This window comes from Rhinoderma darwinii, chromosome 2 (genome assembly GCF_050947455.1).
Source record: "Rhinoderma darwinii isolate aRhiDar2 chromosome 2, aRhiDar2.hap1, whole genome shotgun sequence".
In the NCBI taxonomy this organism is placed as follows: domain Eukaryota; kingdom Metazoa; phylum Chordata; class Amphibia; order Anura; family Rhinodermatidae; genus Rhinoderma; species Rhinoderma darwinii.
The window spans coordinates 103,137,953-103,165,348 of record NC_134688.1 but is presented as its reverse complement, the minus strand read 5'-3'; the positions used below and the strand labels follow the sequence as shown (position 1 = coordinate 103,165,348).

The following is a 27,396-nucleotide window of genomic DNA, read 5'->3' as shown; positions in this document are numbered from 1 at the left end:
AGGAGGGGGCTGTATGGCACTATTTACAGGGGGCACTGTCTACAAGGGCGGGCTGTGTGTGGCAACCAGTGGAGGGGGGCTCAGTCAATAGTTTGCTATGGGGCCCAGTGTTTCCAAGTTACGCCCCTCGACAAGTGGAGATAGAAGTAATTTTATGTGTGAAATCCTGTACTACTTAAAGGGGGGGGGGAGATAACCACATGTTCAGTGTACAGAATGTCACACAAGCAGGAAATAAACACCAGGAGTTGATCATGTAACTGCATGTGAGTTAAACCCTTAGCACACAGTTTTAAAATATCAGAAAACCACTTTTAGTTCAGTTTAACCTTTGATATACCTTTTCTGAATATTGTTCCTAGATAATATATACAGTATAGATGTATATTACATACTGTTACCAGGAGCTAGGACCTAGATAGTGTATTTAGACTACAGCTGTAATGACGGGGGGTAGGGAAACGGACAAGTGAGCCCTAGTCTACCCGCCACTCTGTCCCTGCCTACTTGCAACGACCCGCCCTAAGCGACGAGGTACAACTGGGCGGCGGTCCCTGCGCTCAGTAAGTGCACGACAAACACGACAAACATACAAGGGAATACAAACAAGGGAAAGGGGGCAGTTGCTGAACGAGCTGAGTCAAGCCAGGAGTGTGCGAGGTACCAAACGAAGAGCAGAAGAGTAGTCAGTAAGCCAGGGTCTGTATGGAGCAGGATCAAAATAGAAGGAGCTGTAGCTGGGCCAGGAAACCACACGAAAAGAATCACAAGCACCGAGGGACAGGAAGGGCAGGCTTAAATAGACCGAGGGCGGGAGCTAGCTGAGTCTGGCCAGGTTGCGATAGGCTCTCCCACTCCTAAGCCTGCCAGCCTGAGTGGTGGAAGCTGGAGTCAGTCTCAGGGATGTAGATTCAGGTGCTGACTGATTAATTATGGGAGTTAACCCCGAAGCTGTGCCTGGCAGATCCTTTACAGTACCCCCCTTTTATGTGGGGCCACCGGACCCTTTCTAAGTGGACCTGGCTTACTGGGGAAACGCAGGTGGAACCTCCTGACCAATACCCCAGCGTGAACATCCCGGGCGGGTACCCAAGTCCTCTCCTCGGGCCCGTATCCTCTCCAATGGACCAGGTACTGGAGGGAGCCTTGGACCATCTTGCTGTACACAATCTTGGCCACCTCGAATTCCACCCCCTCAGGGGTGAGGATGGGAACAGGAGGTCTCCTCGAGGGAGCCAAGGACGGGGAGCAGCGTTTAAGGAGGGAGGCATGAAACACGTCGTGTATACGAAAAGACGGGGGTAACTCCAGCCGGAAGGAGACAGGATTGAGGACCTCAATGACCTTATACGGCCCAATAAACCGGGGAGCAAACTTCTTGGATGGAACCTTGAGACGTAAGTTCCTAGACGACAACCACACCAGATCCCCGACCATAAACAGGGGGTTAGCAGAACGTTTTCTATCAGCCTGAGTTTTTTGTACGCACTGGGACGCCTCTAGGTTCTTCTGAACCTGGGCCCAGACTGTGCACAGTTCCCGATGAATGACCTCTACCTCGGGATTGTTGGAACTACCAGGTGAAACGGAGGAGAACCGTGGATTAAACCCAAAATTACAGAAAAAGGGGGAGACCCCTGACGAGTTACTGACCCGGTTATTAAGGGAAAATTCGGCGAGGGGAATGAATGAGACCCAATCATATTGACAGTCAGAGACAAAACACCTTAAATATTGTTCTAGAGATTGATTAGTCCTCTCAGTTTGGCCATTGGTTTCAGGATGGAAGGCAGAGGAGAAGGACAGAGCAATCTCCAACTTCATACAGAAGGCTCTCCAAAACAATGAAACAAATTGTACCCCTCTGTCCGAAACAATATTGACAGGGACCCCATGGAGACGCAGGATGTGTTTGACAAACAAGGTAGCCAACGTCTTGGCGTTGGGTAGTTTCTTGAGGGGGACAAAGTGGCACATCTTACTGAAGCGGTCTACTACCACCCACACCACCGACTTGCCTTGGGATGGAGGCAAATCGGTGATAAAATCCATGGAGATATGTGTCCAAGGTCTCTGGGGAATGGGCAACGAACGCAGTAAGCCCGCTGGTCGGGACCTGGGAGTCTTGGACCTAGCACAAACCTCACAAGCGGCGACGTAGGCCTTAACGCCTTTAGGCAACCCAGGCCACCAATAGTTTCTAGTAATGAGGTGTTTGGTACCCAGGATGCCTGGATGACCAGATAGTGCGGAGTCATGATTTTCCCTAAGTACCCTTAGCCGGAATTGCAGGGGAAGAAACAGCTTGTTCTCAGGAAGGTTCCCGGGAGCTGAACCTTGATCAGCAGCAATTTCAGAGACTAAATCAGAATCGATCGAGGAAATGATTATACCTGGAGGCAAAATACAAGCAGGATCTTCCTCCGAAGGAGGGCTGGCCATGAAGCTATGCGACAGTGCATCAGCCTTAATATTTTTAGACCCAGCCCTATAGGTAACCAAAAAATTGAATCTGGTAAAAAATAACGCCCATCGAACTTGTCTCGGGTTTAGCCTCCGGGCAGATTCTAGGAAAACCAGATTCTTGTGGTCGGTAAGGACCGTTACCTGGTGCCTAGCCCCCTCCAGGAAGTGGCGCCACTCTTCAAATGCCCATTTAATGGCTAAGAGTTCGCGGTTGCCAATATCATAGTTACTCTCAGTTGGCGAAAACTTCCTGGAGAAGTAGGCACAGGGGCGGAGATGGGTGAGGGACCTGGTACCCTGGGACAAGACAGCCCCCACTCCCACCTCAGATGCGTCAACTTCCACGATAAATGGCTCCATTTGGTTGGGCTGAACCAGCATCGGGGCCGAGATAAAGCACCTCTTAAGGACCTCAAAAGCCTGGACAGCCTCAGGAGGCCAGTGGAGGAGATCAGCTCCTTTGCGAGTGAGATCCGTAAGAGGCTTAGCGATGACCGAGAAGTTAGCAATAAATCTCCTGTAATAATTAGCGAACCCCAAAAAACACTGTAACGCCTTCAGGGAGGCAGGTTGGACCCATTCCGCCACAGCCTGAACCTTGGCGGGGTCCATGCGGAATTCATGAGGAGTGAGGATTTGACCCAAAAATGGTATTTCCTGTACCCCAAACACACATTTTTCGGCTTTGGCAAACAGTTTGTTTTCCCGAAGGACCTGGAGCACCTTCCTGACATGCTCAATGTGGGAGGACCAGTGCTTGGAAAACACCAGTATGTCATCAAGGTTCACTACAAGAAATATCCCCAGGTAATTTCTCAAAATCTCATTTATGAAATTCTGGGAGACCGCAGGGGCATTACACAACCCAAAGGGCATGACGAGGTATTTGAAATGGCCTTCGGGCGTGTTAAACGCAGTCTTCCACTCATCCCCCTCTTTGATGCAGATAAGGTTATACGCCCCCCATAGATCCAACTTAGAGAACCATTGGGCCCCCTGAACCTGATTGAAGAGATCAGGAATCAAAGGAAGGGGATACTGGTTCCTTACCGTGACCTTATTCAGGCTACGGTAGTCAATGCATGGCCTAAGACCACCATCCTTCTTCCCTACGAAGAAGAAGCCAGCACCTACCGGAGAAGTAGAGGGATGAATGTAACCCTTGGCCAGGCATTCCTGGATATACTCTCTCATGGCTTCACGTTCGGGACAAGAAAGATTAAATATCCTACCCTTAGGAAGCTTAGCTCCTGGTACCAATTCGATAGCGCAATCGTATTCTCTATGAGGAGGTAACACTTCGGAGGCCTCCTTAGAGAAAACATCAGCGAAGTCCTGAACAAACTAGGGTAGCGTGTTCGCCTCCTCAGGGGGAGAAATAGAATTAACAGAAAAACATGACGTAAAACATTCATTACCCCATTTGGTTAGCTCCCCAGTATTCCAGTCAAATGTGGGATTATGCAACTGCAACCAGGGAAGGCCTAGAACCAAATCGTACGATAATCCCTGCATCAACAGTACAGAGCACTGCTCCAAATGCATGGAGCCAACAAGGAGTTCAAAAACAGGGGTATGCTGTGTAAAATAACCATTAGCAAGAGGAGTGGAGTCGATACCCACTACCGGGACAGGTTTAGGCAAATCAATCAGAGGCATAGCAAGAGACATAGAAATTCCACAGACATGATATTAGTAGAGGACCCTGAATCCACGAAGGCACTGCCGGTAGCAGACCTACCACCAAAAGAGACCTGAAAGGGAAGCAAGATCTTAGTACGTTTCCTATTTACGGGAAATACCTGTGCGCCCAAGTGACCTCCCCGATGATCACTTAGGCGCGGAAGTTCTCTTGCTGCATTCTTACGCTTAGAACAGTTGTTCACTTGATGCTTGTCATCCCCACAGTAGAAGCAGAGAGCATTCTTCCTGCGGAATTTGTCTACGTTGTTGGGGGGACACGGAGGCCCCGAGTTGCATAGGTATCTCTGAGTCTTTTGGGGAGGAACGAAGCAACGGAACTTCGGGAGGCATCATGGGGGAGTCGGAGGAGAAAACACATAAACGTTCACGTTGTCGTTCCCTGAGACGTCGGTCAAGTCGTACCGCTAAAGCCATAACCTGGTCTAGGGAGTCAGAAGAGGGATAGCTAACTAGCAGGTCTTTCAGGGCATTCGACAGACCCAACCTAAACTGGCACCTTAAGGCAGGGTCATTCCACCGAGAAGCTACGCACCACTTCCTAAAGTCAGAACAATACTCCTCAACAGGTCTCTTACCCTGACGTAAGGTCACCAGCTGACTCTCGGCAAAGGCAGTCCTGTCAGTCTCGTCATAAATAAGTCCGAGAGCAGAAAAGAAACAATCAACGGAGGAAAGTTCAGGGGCGTCAGGAGCCAAGGAGAAGGCCCACTCTTGGGGCCCTTCCTGGAGCCGGGACATAATTATACCCACCCGCTGGCTCTCAGAACCTGAGGAATGAGGCTTTAAACGAAAGTAAAGCCTACAACTCTCCCGAAAGGAGAGAAAAGCCCTCCGGTCCCCTGAGAACCGGTCGGGCAACTTGAGGTGGGGTTCAAGAGGTGAGGTGAGGGGAACTACCAAGGTAGCATCAGGCTGGTTGACCCTCTGAGCCAGGGCCTGGACCTGTAGGGAGAGACCCTGCATTTGCTGGGCCAGGGTCTCACGGGGGTCCATAGTGGTGTCAGGGACCAGGGTAGACTAGGTATGGGCTTGTGATTATGTAATGACGGGGGGTAGGGAAACGGACAAGTGAGCCCTAGTCTACCCGCCACTCTGTCCCTGCCTATTTGCAACGACCCGCCCTAGGCGACGGGGTACAACTGGGCGGCGGTCCCTGCGCTCAGTAAGTGCACGACAAACACGACAAACATACAAGGGAATACAAGCAAGGGAAAGGGGCAGTTGCCCACGACAACACTGTGAGCAACCAGAGTGGCGAACGAGCCGAGTCAAGCCAGGAGTGTGCGAGGTACCAAACGAAGAGCAGAAGAGTAGTCAGTAAGCCAGGGTCTGTATGGAGCAGGATCAAAATAGAAGGAGCTGTAGCTGGGCCAGGAAACCACACGAAAAGAATCACAAGCACCGAGGGACAGGAAGGGCAGGCTTAAATAGACCGAGGGCAGGAGCTAGCTGAGTCTGGCCAGGTTGCGATAGGCTCTCCCACTCCTAAGCCTGCCAGCCTGAGTGGTGGAAGCTGGAGTCAGTCTCAGGGATGTAGATTCAGGTGCTGACTGATTAATTATGGGAGTTAACCCCGAAGCTGTGCCTGGCAGATCCTTTACAACAGCAAAAGAAAACAGTGTCCAGATAATTTTTGCAGATAGAGCCACATCGTGCCCAGATAAATAGTATGCACATTTCTTACATAGAGTAGTGCCATACAGTACACTGATAAATAGTGTACAGAGTACCATGAGAATGCCCTTCAGTGACCATATAAAGAGGGCATATAGCAACAAATTACTGTGTTAGGGTATGTTCACACGGCCAAATTTCAGACGTATCCGAGGCGTATTATGCCTCATTTTACGTCTGAAAATACGGCTCCAATACGTCGGCAAACATCTGCCCATTCATTTGAATGGGTTTGCCGACGTACTGTGCAGACGACCTGTTATTTACGCGTCGTCGTTTGACAGCTGTCAAACGACGACGCGTAAAAATACAGCCTCGTCAAAAGAAGTGCAGGACACTTCTTTGGACGTTTTTGGAGTTGTTTTCTCATAGACTCCAATGAAAACAGCTCCAAAAACGGACGTAAAAAACGCTGCGAAAACGGCGTGAAAACGCAGCGTAAAATGCGAGTTGGTAAAAAAACGTCTGAAAAGCAGGGTCTGTTTTCCCTTGAAAACAGCTCTGGATTTTCAGACGTTTTTTGTTGACTACGTGTGAACATACCCTTATAATTACAACTCCAAAGTCCTATAAGTCTTTGCCTACAAACTGGCACAGTGAAGTGTCCATATAAATAGAATGCACAATACTTGGATAGTGCCTTACATTGTCCTGATAAAAAGTGCATTCAGTGACCAGTTTGTTTGTTACACTTTCCACTCAAAAATATGGTTTTACAGTGAGCAAACAGTGCCTAGATAGTGTCAAATTGTGTCAAAATAAATAGTACACACAGTGCCCAGATGTACCAAAGCGTGCCCAGGTAAGTAGAGCATACACTTGCTACATAACTAATATATATAGCACCCATCGATTGCTATGCAGTGCCCATATGGAGTATCTTTGCAATGTCTAGCTAGTGTCTACAGTGCAACGATAAATAGTTTATAGTGGCTAGAACAATGGTGCATCCAGTGTTCAGATAATGCTTTACAATTCCTAGACGGGGCCTTATTATACTTCCCAATCCAAATTCCTGTTCCATCTGCCTACAAGTCACCATGAATAATAGTGCTTTCAATGCACAAAATAATATAACTGTACAGTTCCCAGACAGTGCCATAAAGTGCCCAGTACAATACACTCCCCAGATGTGAAAACAAGTACTTGATAAATAGTACATACAGTACCCAGATAGTGGCCTATAGTGCCCAGATAAAGTGTCATACACTTCCCACGTACTTACATTGGCAGGAAATTGCCATATGAAGCCAAGATTGTGCAAGATGTATGGTATATTTAGTACTTATATACGTAGAACAGACTTTGTGCAAGCAGTGATGTGTGTGTCCTTTATGTGTCACAATGCAAGAAAAAAGTTCTATAACTTAGTGTTATATGGTAATGCTACATCTTCTTAATTAAGCAGTTTTGTTCACAACACAATTTATTCCATTATGAAACAGCTCCATCTCCAGACTTTAAGGGTATGTTCACACACACTATTTACGGACGTAATTCGGGCGTTTTAGCCCCGAACTACGTCCGAAAATGCGCCTCAATAGCGTCGGCAAACATCTGCCAATTCATTTGAATGGGTCTTACGATGTTCTGTTCAGACGGTCATTTTATTTACGCCCCGCTGTCAAAAGGCAGCAAGGGATCAAATACTTATTTCCTTCACTGTATATGGAAAATACAGCAATGTTTTACATACATATTCTACTAATCTGCACAACATAGAAATAGAACATTAATCTTTTTTCTTCCAGAAAAGCACCACGCCTGTCCACAGGTTGTGTGTCGTTCAGTCCCGTTCCCTTTAAAAGGGCTGAGCTTCAATACCAGACACAACCCACAGACAGGTAGGGCGCTGTTTATTGAAGCAGCTATGTTACCTTAAGATAGATCATCATTATTGGATTGGTGGGGGTCCGACTCCCTGCACCCCCGCCAGTCAGTTGACTGAATGGGCCGAGGTGTTTATCGCAGCGGACTTCTCTAAGTTTACAGGCACAGCGCCATACACTTCCATAGCGGTTGTGCCTGGGCTTGCAGTTCCGGTCCCATTGAAGTGAATGGGACTGAGACACAATCAAAGGCACAGTCGCTACAGAAGTGTATGGCTCTGTGCCTGGTAAACACTGAAGGGGCTGCGGTGATGAACGCCTCTGGCCCTTCAACCAGCTGATCGGCGGGGGTGCTGGGAGTCGGGCTACCACAGATTTTATATTGATGACCTATCCTATGGATAGGCCATCAGTATAAAAGCCCTGTAAAAACCTCTTAAAGTGTTCCTATTGTTTTAACTCAGCTCATCCATAGACATCCAAGATCTATTGGCAAGTGTGTGACAGGTAAAACAGGCTAAAAAGAATAAATGTGGAAAACATAGAACCTCTTTAAAACACGGCCCTCAAGATGAAATCTCCAGTTTGAATTATGTAATATCAGTGTTATATATCTCTGTTATATTGTATCTTGCTGTATACCTCTATCTATGCCTTGGTTTTAGTAACTCGTACTATGAAGGCAGAACCAACCAAATGTGCACATCATCTAAATATAGGGCTATTATTTTAATCTCTGACCAGATTGCATTGGTAATACAGGTCATGCCTCCTGTAACTTCAGGGTGTGTGAGATTCATTCCAAGGCTCACAAGAGGGTTTGGATTCAACACTTTGCTCCTGTGACCTAGTGCATAGGAAAGTATATGAGGTAAGCAAGGCTTAAAGGAATTAATGCTAAAAGCAGTCACTCTATACAATTATCTGACCCAGATTCATTAGTCCTCAGCTGAAAAATGGGCCAAGTGAATGAACATGTAAGGAGTTGACATATATACAGCTATATACGTGGTAATAGAATGGTTTACAGTTCTAACGGGTGTTTTCAGAGTGTTCCTGGATGACGTCTGGGTATGTCTACCTTTATTTACCTTGAAGAAAAGGGCTCGTAGTGAGTATAGTACACTTACATTGCAAACATTTCTTTTTTTGTACATAGCATTTGGAAACTATACTGGAAAACAGTAAACGACACAAAATTTCATGAACTAAATCACATCAGCCATTTATAGATTTCAAGTTGACAAATTATTGGTTTTGCGTATTTATCCACTGACTACACATTCGGTTATATGAGAGTTCCCATGTTGGGGTTATATGAGAGTTCCCGTGTTGGGGTTATATGAGAGTTCCCGTGTTGGGGTTAGAACCAAGTTCTCAGATCTTCCTTCAATCACTGTATGTTGGATTACATAGAATGTGTCCTGTATCCCAAAAAGTATAGAAGTATTCAGGAAGAGAAATCCTCAGTCAGTCATCTGCATACTGTTGTATGTCGTTTTACTCCACCTGAAAAATAATTTGATTAAGAACATTTCTTACAGGTAACTAAAAGGGCATGTAAAATATATATGAAATATATTGTATCACGGCATAATATGATATAAGGTGGACAGCTGATATTATATTTATTAAAGTGGTTTTCCACTACTTTTTTTTTTTTTTTTTAAATCAATGCAATGCTGCTGCCTTGTAGTTTTGTCCTTTGACTACAGTTTAAAAATTGTACTTATTTAAATCAGCTTTACGCTGCATTGTTTATATAGTGGTGTGTTTACAATATTTTGCGCATGCACAATGAAAGCAATTTTAGTGCGCATGTCGCATTAAAAGTCTGTACATTGCGCCTGTGTTCGAGGCATCCTAAGCCACCTCAATACCCGCACCATTCTTTCTTAGATTACGTCTCAATGCGAGCACTATTTTATTTTCATTCATGTTATCACTCAGTGCCCACACGGCCCGCTAACATGGTATCTACAGTGATAATGGCACTGAGGAATAACGTTCATGTTAATCCTCAGTGCCATTATCAATGTAGATGCCATCTTTGCGGGTCGCGCGGGAACTGAGGGATAACATGAATGAAAATAAAATAGTGGTCGCATTGAGACATAATCTAAGAAAGAACGGAGCGGGTATTGAGGAGGCTTAGGATGCCTCGAACACAGGCGTATTGAAATTACTGTTAATGCGCATGCACAATTAAATTGCTTTCAATGCGCATGCGCAAAATATTGTAGGTTACTGCGCATGCGTCGGCGCAAGGGGAAGAAGATGTCATTCAGAAGGGAAGAAGCAAGGAGACCGGAAGTGGAGCTCATCCAGAAGTCAGGATTGAAGAAGAACGAACGAGACTTCAGTGGAAGAGAAAAGTTCTGACGGTGGCGGGGTCACGTGACACTAGACGTAATTAGAAGACATCTGCAACTTTGAGACGGTAAGTATATTTAAAAAATACTTTAATAAATATTTAATAGGTATTGCTGTATTGTTTTTCAAAAGTGGACAACCCCTTTAAGTACTGGCCAAATCTGTGTTTTTTCTAGTATTACAAGCTGAGAGGCTGATTGTGGGATGGAGATCATCGTTATTGACAGTTCTGCTCTCCTATTGTGCCACTGGACAGACAGACAGACAGACAGACAGACTGACTACAATGTAGAAGCTCGTGGACAGTGATTCCCCAATTTAGTAGGACATGATTCACACACAGTATGAACTGAAGAGACCTATAGGATGAAGCACTGCATAGGCCAGCCACCATATTCATGGAAGTGCATGAAGGCTACCCTTGGATACCAGACAAAAATATTGTTTCCATCTCTTGAAACAGCAAAGTAAATCTGAAAATTGGAAACTAAGTATATCCGTTTTTGTAACCTTATAATTGCTTTTTATTGAACTTTACAAGATCCCAAACAACCCTTCTAATGCAATGACACTAAAGAACACACGGAGCAGTGCCCAAATTACTTCGACGTTTACCAGGCTTCCCAGGTATAGTCATTCTCTAGTTTTTGAGCAAAGATTTTCAATATCAGTGTGTAATGACAGGGTAGGGAGACAGACAGGTGAGCCCTAATCTACCCGCCACTCAGTCCCTGCCTACTTGCAATGACCCGTCCTAAGCGACGCGGTACAACTGGGCGACGGTCCCTACGCTCAGTAAGTGCAAGACAGACAAAACAGACAAGGGTACACAGAAGCTAGGGAAACGGGGCAGCTGCCCACGGAGACACTGTGAGCAACAAGAGTAGTGAACGAGCCGAGTCAAACCAGGAGAGAGCGAGGTACAAAACGCTGAGCAGGAGAGTGGTCAGAAAGCCAAGGTCAATAACAAGCAGAGGATGAGTAGTACAAGCAGCAGCAGCAGCAAGCCAGGAAACAAGCATAGAAGAATCACAGGCGAAGGAGGAACAGGAAAGGCAGGTATAAATAGACAGTGTGCGGGAACTAGCTCCGTCTGGCCAGGCTGTGATAGGCTCTCCCACTCCTAAGCCTGCCATCCTGAGTGGTGGAAGATGGAGTCAGTCTCACAGACATAGGAGCAGGTGCAGACAGGGTTAAGGACTTCAATGACCTTGTACGGCCCTATAAACCGGGGAGCAAATTTCTTAGACGGGACTTTAAGGCGCAAATTTTTAGAAGATAGCCACACCAGATCCCCGACAACAAACAAGGGTTTAGCAGAACGTCTTCTATCTGCCTGAGTCTTCTGTATGCTCTGGGACGCCTCTAGGTTCTTCTGAACCTGGGCCCAGACTGTGCACAGTTCCTGATGAACGAAATCTACCTCGGGATTGTTGGAACTACCAGGTGAAACGGAGGAGAACCGTGGATTAAACCCAAAAATTACAGAAAAAGGGGAAGACCCCTGACGAGTTACTGACCCGGTTATTAAGGGAAAATTTGGCGAGGGGAATGAATAAGACCCAATCATGTTGACAGTCAGAGATAAAACACCTTCAATATTGTTCTAGAGACTGATTAGTCCTCTCCGTTTGGCCATTAGTTTCAGGATGGAAAGCCGACGAGAAGGACAGATCAATCTCCAACTTTTTACAGAAGGCTCTCCAAAACAATGAAACAAATTGTACCCCTCTGTCAGAAACAATATTGACAGGAACCCCATGGAGACGCAGGATGTATTTGACAAACAAGGTAGCTAACGTCTTAGCATTGGGTAGTTTCTTGAGGGGCACAAAGTGGCACATCTTACTGAAGCGGTCTACTACAACCCACACCACCGACTTGCCTTGAGATGGAGGCAAATCGGTGATAAAATCCATGGAGATATGGGTCCAAGGTCTCTGGGGAATGGGCAAAGAACATAGTAAGCCCGCTGGTCGGGACCAGGGATTCTTGGACCTAGCACAAACCTCACAAGCGGCGACGTAGGCCTTAACGTCTTTAAGCAACCAAGGCCACCAGTAGTTTCTTGCAATGAGGTGCTTGGTACCCAGGATGCCTGGATGGCCAGATAGTGCAGAGTCATGATTTTTCCTAAGTACCCTTAGCCGGAGTTGCAGGGGAACAAACAGCTTGTTCTCATGAACGTTCCCGGGAGCTGAACCTTGATCAGCCGGAATTTCGGAGACTAAATCAGAATCAATAGAGGAAATGATTATACCTGGAGGCAAAACACAAGCAGGATCCTCCTCCAAAGGAGGGCTGGCCATGAAGCTACGTGACAGTGCGTCAGCCTTAATATTTTTAGACCCAGCCCTATAGGTGACCAAAAAGTTGAATCTGGTAAAAAATAACGCCCATCGAGCTTGTCTCAGGTTTAGCTTCCGGGCAGATTCTAAGAAAACCAGATTCTTGTGGTCCGTAAGGACCGTTACCTGGTGCCTAGCCCCCTCCAGGAAGTGGCGCCACTCTTCAAATGCCCATTTAATGGCTAAGAGTTCGCGGTTGCCAATGTCATAGTTACTCTCAGTGGGCGAAAACTTCCTGGAGAAGTAGGCACAGGGACGGAGATGGGTGAGGGACCTGGTATGTAGAGGTACAAGTGAGGTACAAAACGCTGAGCAGGAGAGTGGTCAGAAAGCCACGGTCAACAACAAGCAGAGGATGAGTAGTACAAGCAGCAGCAGCAGCAAGCCAGGAAACAAGCATAGAAGAATCACAGGCAAAGGAGGAACAGGAAAGGCAGGTATAAATAGACAGTGGGCGGGAACTAGCTCCGTCTGGCCAGGCTGTGATAGGCTCTCCCACTCCTAAGCCTGCCATCCTGAGCGGTGGAAGATGGAGTCAGTCTCACAGACATAGGAGCAGGTGCAGACTGATTGCCCACGGGCGTTGACACAGAAGCTGTGTCTGGCAAATCCTTTACACAGTGTGTTCTTTATCCATTCAGTTTAAGCTAAAGCAATATAAGCTAAATAGCATTATTTACCAAAAGTACATATACACATTTTAACACAACTTTGCATGAAAACAGTTTTATATATAAAATGGGATTTCCACTATGTGTAGGAGTCCTATTTACTAGGTAGATAGATTCACAGATGGATACATAAATACAGATATTCTTGTAAAATATTTAAAAAACAATTTAAGAAGACATTCTTACCATCTCATGGAGATAACAGATGTTTATAGTGAGGGTGCTCCTCTACTTTGAAGTGAATAAAACAGAGCTAGTTGTCATATGTTTACATCCCCTAACTTTCAGACCTTGACACCTTGAGATGTGAGTAAAGGATAGCTAAAGATAAGGAAGCATGTACAGTACGCAGTAGTAAATGTTATTAATGTTTTTAGTGAATGATATAATAAAGAAAAAGGCCCTTTTATGCTTATGTTCTTAACCTGTGGTATTGGTGTACAGCAGGGTGTACCATGTATTTAGGGGGTTCTTGCATTTTGAATAGGCAGCACAGTTGATGATCATAGCCTTGGAGGTACTTGGATGTAATGTGTTTTAGTAGGGGGTACTCGGCATAAGAGCATTGCGAAGCACTGCTCTAGTGAATGTATTTTACATTTTGGTTTGTTTTCCCAACATAAAATAATACAGTCAGACCACATATGGCTATACCTTAATAGGGTTGTCCTATTTGGACTACTGCTTTTTGTTAGAAGGGTTTTCCCACGATAAGCTGATCACAGGGTGTCCTCTGCTCAAACCCCTATTGATCAGCTGTAATCTGTGGGGGAACTCCGTATCAAGTGTTCAATTCCCCGGCAGCAGCAGCACCACCACCACCACAGGGAATGGAGAATTGCCCAGTTCTGAACAAAAATCAATAGTCTGTCCCAGTAATGCCTGGAAATACTGGATCCTCCAGAACGACAGAGGCTCCATTTCATCCTGGCTATTAGATAAGGGTCCTAAATGCAGGATTCCTTCTAATATTTATGAAGTAGAGCAGTGGTAAGGGAAAAATGTTTAATTCTTAGGATCAGTTCATACAGTGCATAAATACAGCAGAATTTCCACAACGGAATTCGTTGCAGAAAATTTGCAGCAAATACAGTAGCAGCACACTGGATGAGATAAAACAAATCTCATCCACAGGCTGCGTAAATACTCTGCGGAAAAAACGCTGACCTGTGGTGCAGAATTTTATTCCACAGCATGTCAATTGCATTTGCGTAAACGCTTCTTATTTGTTGTGGGATTTCCCCATTAAATTCAATGGGAGGTAAAACCAGCAACAAATAGCGATGGGTGTGCATCGATTCTGTCACAATAAACGGAACTCAGAAAAAAATAAAATCTTATACTTACCCAGGAGTCTTTTTTTCTTCGTCCAGGGACTGAGGCAGCGGTTAAATGGGATGAAGCATCATTCCAGGAGGCCATCCCTCTGATGTCACCCAGGCAGGCCTCCTGGGATGACGTTTCATCCCATATGTCTGCTGCAGCCAATCACAGGCTGTCGCGGCGGTGACATGGGATGAAACATCATCCCAGGAGGCCGGCCTGGGTGACGTCACATGGCCGGCCTCCTGGGATGATGCTTCATCCCATGTGACCGCTGCTGCAGCCAATCACAGGCTTCAGCGGTGTCCTGGGATGAAACGTCATCCCAGGAGGCCGGCCTGCTAGCAGGCCAGCTAAGTCCTGCATTTTTCCGCAGCGGACATTCTGGGTGAAAAACTGCACCACAGTTTGGTGCGTTTTTTCGCCCAGAATTCCCTGCGGCGCACAGGGTGGATACGCTGCATGCTTTTACGCAGCGTATCCGCCCAGGATGAACTCAGAATTATATTGTGCATGGTGGTTGAAAGTCTACTCTGTTCTGTATGCATATCTGTGAATACAAAAAGCTGTTAAATGTGTTAATCTCGTTTATAAAATAGATGTTGATGGAAAAAAATTCTAATACAGGATTGAGGCTATTGTGCATGCATTGTTCTCTGGTCTTCTGGATCTTGGAATTTGCTAGTATAGAAAGGGCAGATCTTATATGAATAATTAAATACTAACAGAATTTTTAAGATGGTTCCAGATCAAAAACTAAAGCAAACTCTGGCAATTAGGTAAAAAGCAAAGTTGAGCTTCAGTGTAGGCAGTTCAGACATCATGTACAACTTACTTCTGATTAACCTCTGAACAGTGAAAAATGCAAAAGTGCAGGTCTGCAGAATCTCACTGAATTAACTGCTATAATTTATGCACATTTTAAAAATGTAGTATAAATAGGGTAAGGTACATTTCTTCAGTGTTCAAAGTGTGTTGTAGCGATTGTCAAATTAGGACAAACCCATTCCATATGCTCTGTTTGGTTTGGGACAGTATTCCCACATCTAGCATCATACTACAGGGCCGGCGTCAGCAGCCGGCAAACCCGGGCAAGTACTCTTGGGGGGGCTCACTCTGCCGCCGGGTGCTTATGCTGCCGTCATGGCTCCTCCAGGAGTGGAATCCCCGGCCAGAGTCTTGCCGGAAATTCTGCTTCTAGAGGAAGCCCCTGTCTAGGAGGCAGCGTAACTACCGCATTAGCCGCCGTATCGGCTGCCACAGGGCCTGTGGCATGAGGGGTCCATGCCGTCCGCCATCACTCCCCACTTGCCCAGTGACCCTACTAACAGCCACTATGGCTGCTACAGCATTAGAGCGACACCACATTCAATAGTATCTGAGTCCTAATGAACGCGATGGCAGAGCAGGGAGGTATCTCCCCGCTCTGCCATTTACTACGCTACAGACTCCCAGGCAGAGTGCTAGTAGCTAATAGCGCTCTGCCTGCCACTCCGGCTCTGGGGAAGCCCCAGACATCACTGTCCATATATGGACAGTGATGTCTGTAGCGTCCATGGCCGCGGGCCGTCGGGTATACTCACCTCCCGACAACCGCAGCCATGGATCTGTGAGCGCTGGTCCCCATCATCTACCTAGGAGACACCAGCGCTCACTTCCACTCTGGTCTGCTGTGTCCCGTAGGGTGCGCGCACATGCTCGTGCCGGCTCTTAAAGCGCCAGCGCACGCACATGAAAACAATCATCATCATCAATCCACAGAATTTCCTGGCCTATAAGATGGCCCCAGCCCTTTTGGTCCTTGCCTGAGCGTTGTTAACTTATCCCAAGTCTGTCTTGCAAATGGTCCCTTAGTGTTTCCCGTTCCAGTTCTTACCCGTGCCCTGTTACCTGTTCCTGTATCCCGTGCTGTATTCTTGTTCCTGTGCCTACTAGTGTTGGAGTCGTGTCTACTGCACCTGCTGTCGTTTGCCACATCCAGTGTCTTCTGCCACGTCCAATGTCTTCTGCCACGTCCAGTGTCTTTTGCCATGTCCAGTGTCTTCTGCCACATCTTGTATTGCCCGCCACGTCTGGCGCTACCTGCTGCACCGACCTTCATCCGTGCTGAAGCCACAGCCACTGTCTGGACTAGTTCAGGTACCCAAGTGTTACGAACTGCCAATAGACTTTTGTATAGACTGAAACCTGGTCAGCTGCCTCTCCGCTACGGCGGAGCGGCCTAGTGGGTCCACATACCCTGTGACCGTGACAATGGAAGGAGGAAAGAAGGAATCCCAGGCAGAGTGCTAGAAGCGGCTCTGCTCCGGGACTCCCTCTCTTGGGAAGCAACCTGACATCACTGTCCATATTTGGACAGTGATGTCAGGAGGAGAGAACGAGTCCAAGGCAGAGCACTAGAAGAGGTTCTGGAGAAGCCTGTAACATCACTCTCCATATATGGACAGTGATGTCAGGAGTAGAGCAGTGTCCCAGGCAGAGTGTTAGTAGCGCTCTGCCCGGGACTTTGGCTCTGGGGTTGCTCCTGACATCACTATCCATATACAGTGATGTTAGGGGCTTCCCCACAGCCAGAGTACCGGAGCAGAGCCTTTCATAGCGCTGTGCCTGGAACACTGCTCTGCCCCTGATATCACTGTCCATATATGGACAGTGATGTTAGGGGCTTACCCAGAGCTGGAGTAACGGAGCAGAGCCTTTACTAGCGCTCTGCCCGGGAATTCAGCTCTGCTCCAGACATCGCTTTCCATATATGGACAGTGATGTCAGGAGCAGAGCAGGAGTCCCAGGCAGAGTGCTAGTAGTGCTCTGCCTGGGACTATGGCTCTGGGGTTGCCCCTGACAACACTGTCCATATATGGACAGTGACGTCAGGGCCTTCTCCTGAAGTGGAATCCCCAGCCAGAGCGTCATCAATGCTCTGGCTGGGGATTCCACTCCTAGAGGGAGCCCCAAAGGGACTGGCTGTTACTGAATAATTGGACATGCATCATATTTACCCATGTGGTGCACAGGTTATATGATTAATGCCTAAATACTCTTTATAAGCATACATCTGCAAATATCATGCATTAAAGTATAGGACATAGAACATTGCAGTAAAGGTCGGCAACAACATACGTATGAAGCTCAAAGAAATTTTCCAGCAAAATATACCTTATTTTTCACCCTATGAAAAACTCTTCAACAAAATTACAGCATCTCAGAGCAATCAGTTAGCAGAAAATGCTGCATGTGCGTTTTATAATTTTAAAGGGCTTAGCTTGATATAAATGTAGCTAAAATAAAAGTGCATGTTGTGCTCTCTCTTTATAATATAATCTGTGTTAAAACATTATGCCCAAATGCTGATACATACATACATTCACGTATTGAGTCCCTGTAGTAGTGCTCCGCAAGATGAGACCTCAAGGACCAATTTTTAAATGACTTTGGGGTTGGGGGATGTCATGGAATTTCAGTATTTACAGAGCTGTCTGGGTTAAAAATTAGGTCAAGTTCCACCCACTCGTTCAAAGGACTACACATTGCCAGAGATGCATTGTTAGAAACTAGACATGGACCGCACAATCCACAGTATATACGTTGATCTGAGCCGCTAGGCATAATTTAGAAACATGAACATGAGGTTCTTTGTAAACATTTTGATCAAACTGTATAAGCCCACTTGCCACTTCACGGCGACCTCTTTAAAGTGGGTCCCTACTCTAGCGGTTGCAGCACCACACGGCGGCTACCACCACCGCAGCACCGCTCCTGCAGAGGGAGCAACCCAGCGGCCCAAAAGCACCCATGCCTTCAGACCGTGCCAAGCCTCCTTGGCTCTGGGCCACGTCCCCCCACAAGTGCAGCACTACAGCAACAGACACCACCATACAGCACCACAACATGTGAACAGATGGAATGAGCTCACCTTGCCATGCGCCCCCAGTGGCCAACTGAGAGCACAAGCAAGAGCAGGAACACTTATGAGGTCATTCTGGAATTAAAATCAGCTGGGTATTTTTTCAAATGCGTGGAGTGCTGGTACCAAGTAAAACAAAGGAAATGAGGAGGATAGACTATACAATATCAGCATTGTGAGAAACTAGACATGGACCGCACAATCCACAGTATATACGTTGATCTGAGCCGCTAGGCATAATTTAGAAACATGAACATGAGGTTCTTTGTAAACATTTTGATCAAACTGTATAAGCCCACTTGCCACTTCATGGCGACCTCTTTAAAGTGGGTCCCTACTCTAGCGGTTGTAGCACCGCATGGCGGCTACCACCACCGCAGCACCGCTCCTGCAGAGGGAGCAACCCAGCGGCCCAAAAGCACCCATGCCTTCAGACCGTGCCAAGCCTCCTTGGCTCTGGGCCACGTCCCCCCACAAGTGCAGCACTACAGCAACAGACACCACCATACAGCACCACAACATGTGAACAGATGGAATGAGCTCACCTTGCCATGCGCCCCCAGTGGCCAACTGAGAGCACAAGCAAGAGCAGGAACACTTATGAGGTCATTCTGGAATTAAAATCAGCTGGGTATTTTTTCAAATGCGTGGAGTGCTGGTACCAAGTAAAACAAAGGAAATGAGGAGGATATGCTATACAATATCAGCATTGTGAGAAACTAGACATGGACCGCACAATCCACAGTATATACGTTGGCACGGTCTGAAGGCATGGGTGCTTTTGGGCCGCTGGGTTGCTCCCTCTGCAGGAGCGGTGCTGCGGTGGTGGTAGCCGCCGTGCGGTGCTGCAACCGCTAGAGTAGGGACCCACTTTAAAGAGGTCGCCGTGAAGTGGCAAGTGGGCTTATACAGTTTGATCAAAATGTTTACAAAGAACCTCATGTTCATGTTTCTAAATTATGCCTAGCGGCTCAGATCAACGTATATACTGTGGATTGTGCGGTCCATGTCTAGTTTCTCACAATGCTGATATTGTATAGTCTATCCTCCTCATTTCCTTTGTTTTACTTGGTACCAGCACTCCACGCATTTGAAAAAATACCCAGCTGATTTTAATTCCAGAATGACCTCATAAGTGTTCCTGCTCTTGCTTGTGCTCTCAGTTGGCCACTGGGGGCGCATGGCAAGGTGAGCTCATTCCATCTGTTCACATGTTGTGGTGCTGTATGGTGGTGTCTGTTGCTGTAGTGCTGCACTTGTGGGGGGACGTGGCCCAGAGCCAAGGAGGCTTGGCACGGTCTGAAGGCATGGGTGCTTTTGGGCCGCTGGGTTGCTCCCTCTGCAGGAGCGGTGCTGCGGTGGTGGTAGCCGCCGTGCGGTGCTGCAACCGCTAGAGTAGGGACCCACTTTAAAGAGGTCGCCGTGAAGTGGCAAGTGGGCTTATACAGTTTGATCAAAATGTTTACAAAGAACCTCATGTTCATGTTTCTAAATTATGCCTAGCGGCTCAGATCAACGTATATACTGTGGATTGTGCGGTCCATGTCTAGTTTCTCACAATGCTGACATTGCCAGAGATGGTTTAACATTGGTTCAGGCTACCAAGAAAATACTTTTTATTTTTGCTCTAATGGGGTTAACTCATTTGGACATTTATGGCATATCCTGTGGATATATGGACCTATCTCTAGAACAGGGCCCCCTAAACCCCGTTCTATCATTCTCAATTCTCGCTGCCACCCGGCCACTTCCTGATTAGGTGGTTGGCAGTTACGGAAGCAGCTGAGCTCGCTGAGCTACACTTAACTCACATAGAAGTGAATGGGAGTTTCGGAAACACCGTAGCACGACAAGCTACTCTGTTTCCGAAACTTGGGAGCAACGGAAACAGCACAGTTCGCCGCGCTACGCTGTTTCCGTAACTCCCATTCACTTCTATGGGATTTACTGTTTCTGTAACTCCCAACCACCTAATCAGGAAGAGGTCATTAGGCAGCTGGAGCAGAACAAGGTAGAACAGCGTTTAGGGGGCCTCATTCTAGAGATAGGAGCGTGTCTCAGAGGTGGGACCCGCATCTATCGGACATTTATGGCATATACAATAGATATGCCATAAATGTCCAAGATGGGAAAACCCCTTTAACCCTTGACTCCACAGTCAGTTTTGACCTTCAAGATGTGGTAATTTTTTTTTATTATCCCCAACTTCAGAGAGCCATAACTTTTTAATTTTTCCATCGATTTAGGCATTTGGGGGCTTGTTTTTTGTGGGACGTGTTGTATTTTTTAAATATGACATTCTATATTACATATAATGTATTTAAAAACTGAAAAAAAAAAAAGCAATTCTACCATTGTTTTTTCCTTTTTTACAGCCTTTACCATACAGTATTAATGTCATGTTAAATTCTGTGTCAGTATGATTATGGCAATACCCACTTTATATAATTTTTTTTATATTTTACTACTTCTTTACAACAAAAACAGTTGACACAAAAACAAATATTTTTTTTAAATCATATTCTGAGAGCCATTTTATTTTTAATTGACAGAGCTGTGCGAAGGCTTGTTTTATGCAATATAAGTTGACATTTGTATTGATATTATTTTAGGGTACATACTTTACGACTTTTTGATCGCTTCTTATTTTATTTTTTTTGTAAGGCATTCACTGTGTGGGTTAAATAAAATGATCATTTTATAGTTTGGGTCGTTATGGGCGCGAAAATGCCAATCATATGTACTTTTTTACATAATAAATAATTTTTATTGGGAAAAAGTTTTTTGTGTTTTTTTACTATGTCAATATTTTTTATATTTTTTTGCTTTTTATTTTATTTGGGGACTTGACTATGTATGAGCTTGATGGCTCATATAACACACATACTTCTGTATTGCAGTGTATGATGCCTGTCAGCATCCTCTTGACAATGATATGGTAACACGCATTTGTCGATTAGTTCTGGGTAAACAAAGAAATTATGTTGAATACAAGTATTTTGTACTACAGACATGTCAGGAGAGGGGACAGATTATCTATAGATCCAGTGACTCACAAGTGATGTAATCTCTGATGGGAGTCATGCTCTTTTCTTTTCTTCTCCATCTGCCACAGACAGTTATGGTGACTTCTCCTGATGAGACATATTTTCCCTTCGCTTCTGCAGCTATTTCAAGCCTCTATAGAACCACAAAAATTCAGACACCAAGGCCCAGGTCATTAAATTAAAGGGGCTGTCTGGGCACAGACCAGTTTTTCATTCTGATGACCTATCCATGTGTCCAGACAACCTCTTTTACTCAGACTAATACATTCGGACCCAAGACCAGATCCTAGAATACATACAGACCCCAGACCTTCTCAACTATTGCAGTCCCCAGACCAGACCCCCCTAAACAAATACAGACCCAGAACAAGGACCATAAATAAATACAGACACTAGAACAAGCACCCTAAATAAATACAGACCCTAGACCAGACCCCTAAATACAGACCCCAGACCAGACCCCCTAAACTAATAGACACCCTAAATACAGACCCCTAAATAAAGACCTCTAAACTAATACAGACCTCAGAACAGGCTCCCTAAATACAGACCCCAGACCCCATAAACTAATACAGGCCTCAGACCAGACCCCCTAAATACAGACCACAGACCCCTTAAACTAATATAGACCCCAGACTAGACCCCCTAAATATAGACCCCTGACCCCTTAAACTAATACAGACCCCAGATCAGACCCCCTAAATACAGACCCTAGACAGCTTAAACTAATACAGACCCCAGACCGGACCCCTAAATAGAGACCCCAGACTCCTTAAAATAATACAGACCCCAGATCAGAACCCCTAAATACAGACCCCTTAAACTAATCCATCTCCCTTATACTTACATAGAAGCTCAGTCTTCTCTATGGAGTCTTTCTGCTGTACTAGGACCTGCGGTCATGTGACCTTATGTCTGCAGGTCCTTTTGAAGGACATACACAATGCAGTTCTGTCGTGGTTTTTGCCAAGATTTGCAGCAAAAACGTGACAAAACAGCAATGTACTTTAGGCGGCCATGGGTCACCCGGCAGCCTCGGGCCCCGGGCGGTCGCCCAAAATGCCCATATGATGATCCGCCATTGCCAGTACATATTAATACATATAACGAAAAGGCTGTAATATACTTCTCCGCATTTTGTGCTAACATTAGCCATAATAGTGTCTCACTTGACTATATCTCAATCAGTTGCTAAATAGTCGGTCTAGAATGCAAAGTAAAATAACAAAACGGTCATTGGAAATTTCCAAGCAGGCTTAAAGTTCATAAACAGGCTTAACATTTATTCACTGATACTCAATGTCTAGACTTTCATAATAAAAATTTAAACTCTTGCATCAAAAAAAGAAGAATGTATATCAGTATCTGGCTTTGAATAAGGGTGTGTTCAGAGCAAAGCAAAGGGTGAGATCCACTGTTCCGTGGCACAATCTGCCACTGATTTTGCTGTGAATTTGTGTTAAATCCGCAGCAGAAAAATCTGTCACATCTAAACTCATCCTGAGACAAATCCGTGTGGGCTATGAAATGTCTATCAGCCATTTGACTATGTGGTTAACAATTCTGTTTGTTGTATGCAAAAGAGATTGCTACAGGTTAAGCATGGAAGGATTCACAAAAGATCGAGGCATGGGCCTCTAGTGCCAAGACTGAGCGCCGCCACTATCCAATAGTAAACCTTATGTAGTAAACGTTCTATCTAGCCAAAGAGTAAGTAAAAAGTAAAGATAAAAGTAAAGATTGTATTGTATATTACCAGCTTCACTTTAGCGGATGACATCCAAGCATTATTTTGTATTCTCTGACACACTTACAAAAATGCCAGACCTCAGCGCTGCAAAATGGCAGATTCATTGATTCTTCTTTGGCTTGAAAGTCCACACTAAGCATGACAAGTGCCTCTGGCATCACAATACACATACCGTAGATCCGTGTGTAGGTATTTTAGTACTTGACATCTAAGACCAAAGAAATCTTAAACCACTATCGAAGAATCAATTAAATGTTTTATGAATTTCTGTTAAAATCTGGCATGTATAAAACCACACGGTCTAATTAAAGGGTGTAGTAGAAGTATACGGTAATATATTATTAGTGTCATTATTATTATCATTATACCAATGCTAAACATCATGTTATTAGAAAACCCACCTAACAATATTTATTAACAGATATCATACTTGGCCCATTTGCAATATCTTGCATCTCAGACAGTGCCTGTATAAAATTGGGCAGATAAAGATGGTATTTTGGGTGTTTTAAGAATGTTTTGACTTTACAGTTCAACACTATTAACTGCCTTCTCAGACAAATGTACCTGTTGCTCTTCGTATTTACACGTTGCTTCACTTTCAGGCCAAAAATCAAGCAGCATTATATCCAAAGTGTATCTGGACTTTGCCTCATGTTAGGTTCCATGTCAGAATGCAATGAGTCAGCACACAGTAAATGTTCTCTCATCTCCATCCTTTTGTAAGTAAGGTGTATATTGTCACTGGAAGCAGAAGCATACTTCTTTCTGAGCATAAAATTATAAGAATAAAATTAATATTTAAGAATAAGGTGTAGTTCACATATCTGGATAACGTCTGTCTACTCCAATTAATACGTTCACATTATTCAAACCAGAAATTTCAGTTCAATGATCTTTTCTTTTTCTGTTTACTTAAAATGTGCAACATTTTCCAGTTGTCTGATTTTTGCTATGGCTCCGTCCTAAGACATGTATACTGTATGTGCATACATTGACGTACAATTTATACTCTAGTCTACACTAGATAGAAAATATAGCTGTAATGTTATATATATGTTCAGGGCCGTTCTTAGGAGTGTTCGAACTGTGCAGTCACACAGAGCATATCATCTACCCTTGCTGTAGCGGGCACCACAATTGACCTGGCATCTGAGACTTGAGAACACCACGAACCCAGATTGATTGCATAACAGTTTTATCTAGACATTGTATAAAACTGTTAGTAGGTTACTGTATCCATAGAACTGTTATTTTTATAATAGAGCTCTGTATTGTGGTATTTACATTCTGTGGCACTATTTTTGAAGTGTATTGTGGTGGCAGCGCTGTATAGCATTTTACTTATACAACTTTATAGAACAGTTATTTTATTTGGCAAAACTATGGCACTGTTTTTTGTGCCATACTGTATGACACGTCTAGTTAGTTTCTTAGACTAACATCCTCCAGTCAGTCTGAACCTCCCGTCTCCAGGATTTTTCTTTGCTGCGCCAGCTCTCTAGAATGTGCTGCCCGGTCCAACATCCATCGTTTTTGGTGTGCCCTAAAAACACATCTTTTTAGGGAGGCTTATGAGATTCCCTAATTTAATTTCTATTGTTTTAACTACTCCTTCTGTATTATTTCACAGAACTCAATGTCTCTATTCAGCAATATCTCTCACACTCCTTGACCTTAATGCCCTTTATACCACAAATACTGGCTGGGTGACTGGCTCATGCAGCTTTATGTGTCTTCCCCAATTTTGTACAAAAGATGGCTAGATCATAGTACCAATCAAGCCCCCCTACATGCTCTTAGATTGTTAGCTCTTGCAAGCTTCTCTAGTTTGAGTAGTTAATTACTTGTCACTCTGCAATGTCTGATTTTGTCCCCAACTGTTGATGCCTTTTAATGGCTAACATAAAAGATGATGACTAATAGCAAGCTCTCGAGACTACTTAGTTTCTTCATCAGGCATGGTTTAACACAAAATCTGAACAGTCACATATTTATACACAACAGGACAAATCACTAATGTAGTATATAAGATAAGTGATGTAAAGCAGAACCATCAGTATAGGTAAATGAGTAAACAGTTGTAGCAGTAAATAGTTGAAGTAGATCATGGATAAGGAGTGTGAAAGTTTTCTTGTCCTGATTGAGATTTGGTCCATGGTTTTGGTGCCCCCACAAGCTCCCGAGGGAAGCGGAACATGTAATGTGGAATGATATAAATCTATGCGACACATTTATTCCTGTTCTGTGTTTGTCAAATATTGTCATAAGTTTGTACTTCCAGACTCTCCTCTTTCTCTGAGATTTGAAATTTTCTTGTAAAACTGGTGTCCGAGATGTTGTGGCTAGGGCTACAAAAATGTTTTGCCACAGGTAGATCTGTCCTTTTTTCTTTTATTGTGCAACGATGAGAATTCATTTTTGTTCTTAGCTTCTGACCTGATTCACCTACATAGAGACCCCTGCTGGACATTTAGTACATATAATTAAATGCTATGTAAACCTTTGAAAGTGCTTTTTTTTTTTTTTTTTTTACTAAAAGGTCAATCAGTGTGTTTTGTGCAACTTTATAATTAGTTTTTAGTAGGCATTATTTTTACTTTTTGAGATACAGCTGCTCTGTATTCTGTATACAGAGCAGCTGTGTCTTACGCTGAATCCTGTACCCGTCAGATCTGTGGGACTTATGGGTTCAGTGTCAGCGGGTCCTCGTATCTCTAACACGCAGGAACCACCTGTTCTCCATCACATCTAAACTCATAACTTTAATGTGATCGATTACAGATGGATCGACACGCAGGACCCGCTAACACTGAACCCGTCAGTGACCCGGACCTGACAGATTCAGGTCTTAGCGCACAATAAAAATTGCTTTTGGAGGTTTACATAGCCTTTAAGTAGAACGCATTTGGTGTAGTGAAGGTGAAGGTACCTGCAATCTTGTAATCCTAAAGTGTGTTGGGAATCTTTATCTTGTCCCTGGTAATTATGTATATGGTGTAGATAGATTTTAAATTTTCTTCGGTTGCAGGGAACTGTTCCTGTTGTTGTTGGAGATGACAGTGAGCTTCTGGACATCATGTTTCTTAGAATAGGTGGCTGCCTATAACACAGAGGAGGGGTTTCTGAAATATTGATTTTAAACTCTCATCTCCCTGTAATCTTGGATAGTTTCAGCTCAGCTCCCCTCAGCCTTTCAAGATGTGGATTGTAGATAACTTCCAGAAGTATTCAATGGTTTTCTTGTTTAGTTTTGTACTGTAGGAGCTCACTTCTTGGTATACTAGTAGCTCTGGGAATTTGATTTTCAGCTGTTTAAATGTCTTCTAAAGGCGGCCAAGTACCAGTCTGTGGGATTGAAAAATATATGGTTGTGTCTAATAGCTGGATTGTAGACTATGGATTTTTTTTATGTGTTTGGGATGGTATCTGTCCCGTACTGTATGTGGGACGGTCAAATTGGATTCAGGTCTCTATTTTATTGCTCTATATCTTGATGATGGTGTCCAAGAAGTTTATTTTAGTATAGGAGTAGATGAGTGTTAAGTTTATGGTGGGATGAAACTGATTGAAATGCTCATGGAATGTTTTTCGGCTGTTGCTCGGACTCAGTCCAGATAATAAAGATTTTGCCAATGTAACGATAGATTGCCAGAAGCCTGGTGGGGCAGGAGAACAAGAAGTCAATTTCAAGCATGGTGTAGCGTCCATGGCCGCGGGCCGTCGGGTCCACTGAAATCATCATCATCATTAACTGCCCTGATTTTCTGGTCTATAAGAAGGCCCCAGGCCTTCTGATCCTTGCCTGAGCGTTGTTAGTCTATCCCAGTCTGTCTCGCAAATGGTTCCTTAGTGTTTCCCCGTTCCAGCTGTTACCCGTGCCCTGTTATCCGTTCCTGTATTCCGTATTGTTCATGTGCCTACCAGCGTTGGAGTCGTGTCGTCTGCCACGTCCAGTGTCGTTTGCCACGTCCAGTGTCGTTTGCCACGTCCAGTGTCTTCTGCCACGTCCAGTGTCTTCTGCCACGTCCATTGTCTTCTGCCACGTCCAGTGTCTTCTGTTTCATCGGATACTGCCCGCCACGTCTGGCGCCACTTGCCGCACCAGCCTCCATCCGTGCTGAAGCCACAGCCACCGTCCGGACTATTTCAGGTACCCAAGCGTTACTGTCTGCCATTTGACTTTCGCATAGACTGTGACCTGGTCAGCTGCCTCCCCGCTATGGCGGAGCGGCCTAGTGGGTCCACATACCCTGTGTCCGTGACAGTACGCTCAGGCCATGGAACCCGCTGGCCAGCCCAAGACC

General features: G+C 45.0%; 1 long non-coding RNA gene across 1 annotated transcript; it reads right to left on the bottom strand.

Annotated features, from left to right (window-relative positions):
• Positions 1-8,872: 8,872 nt before the first annotated feature.
• Positions 8,873-23,850, bottom strand: LOC142740742 (uncharacterized). The gene is made up of 2 exons (XR_012880869.1): positions 23,657-23,850; positions 8,873-9,182 (listed from the first exon to the last, which is right to left on the bottom strand). It is a non-coding gene; the product is annotated as an uncharacterized LOC142740742 (long non-coding RNA).
• Between the last annotated feature and the right edge of the window lie 3,546 nt (positions 23,851-27,396).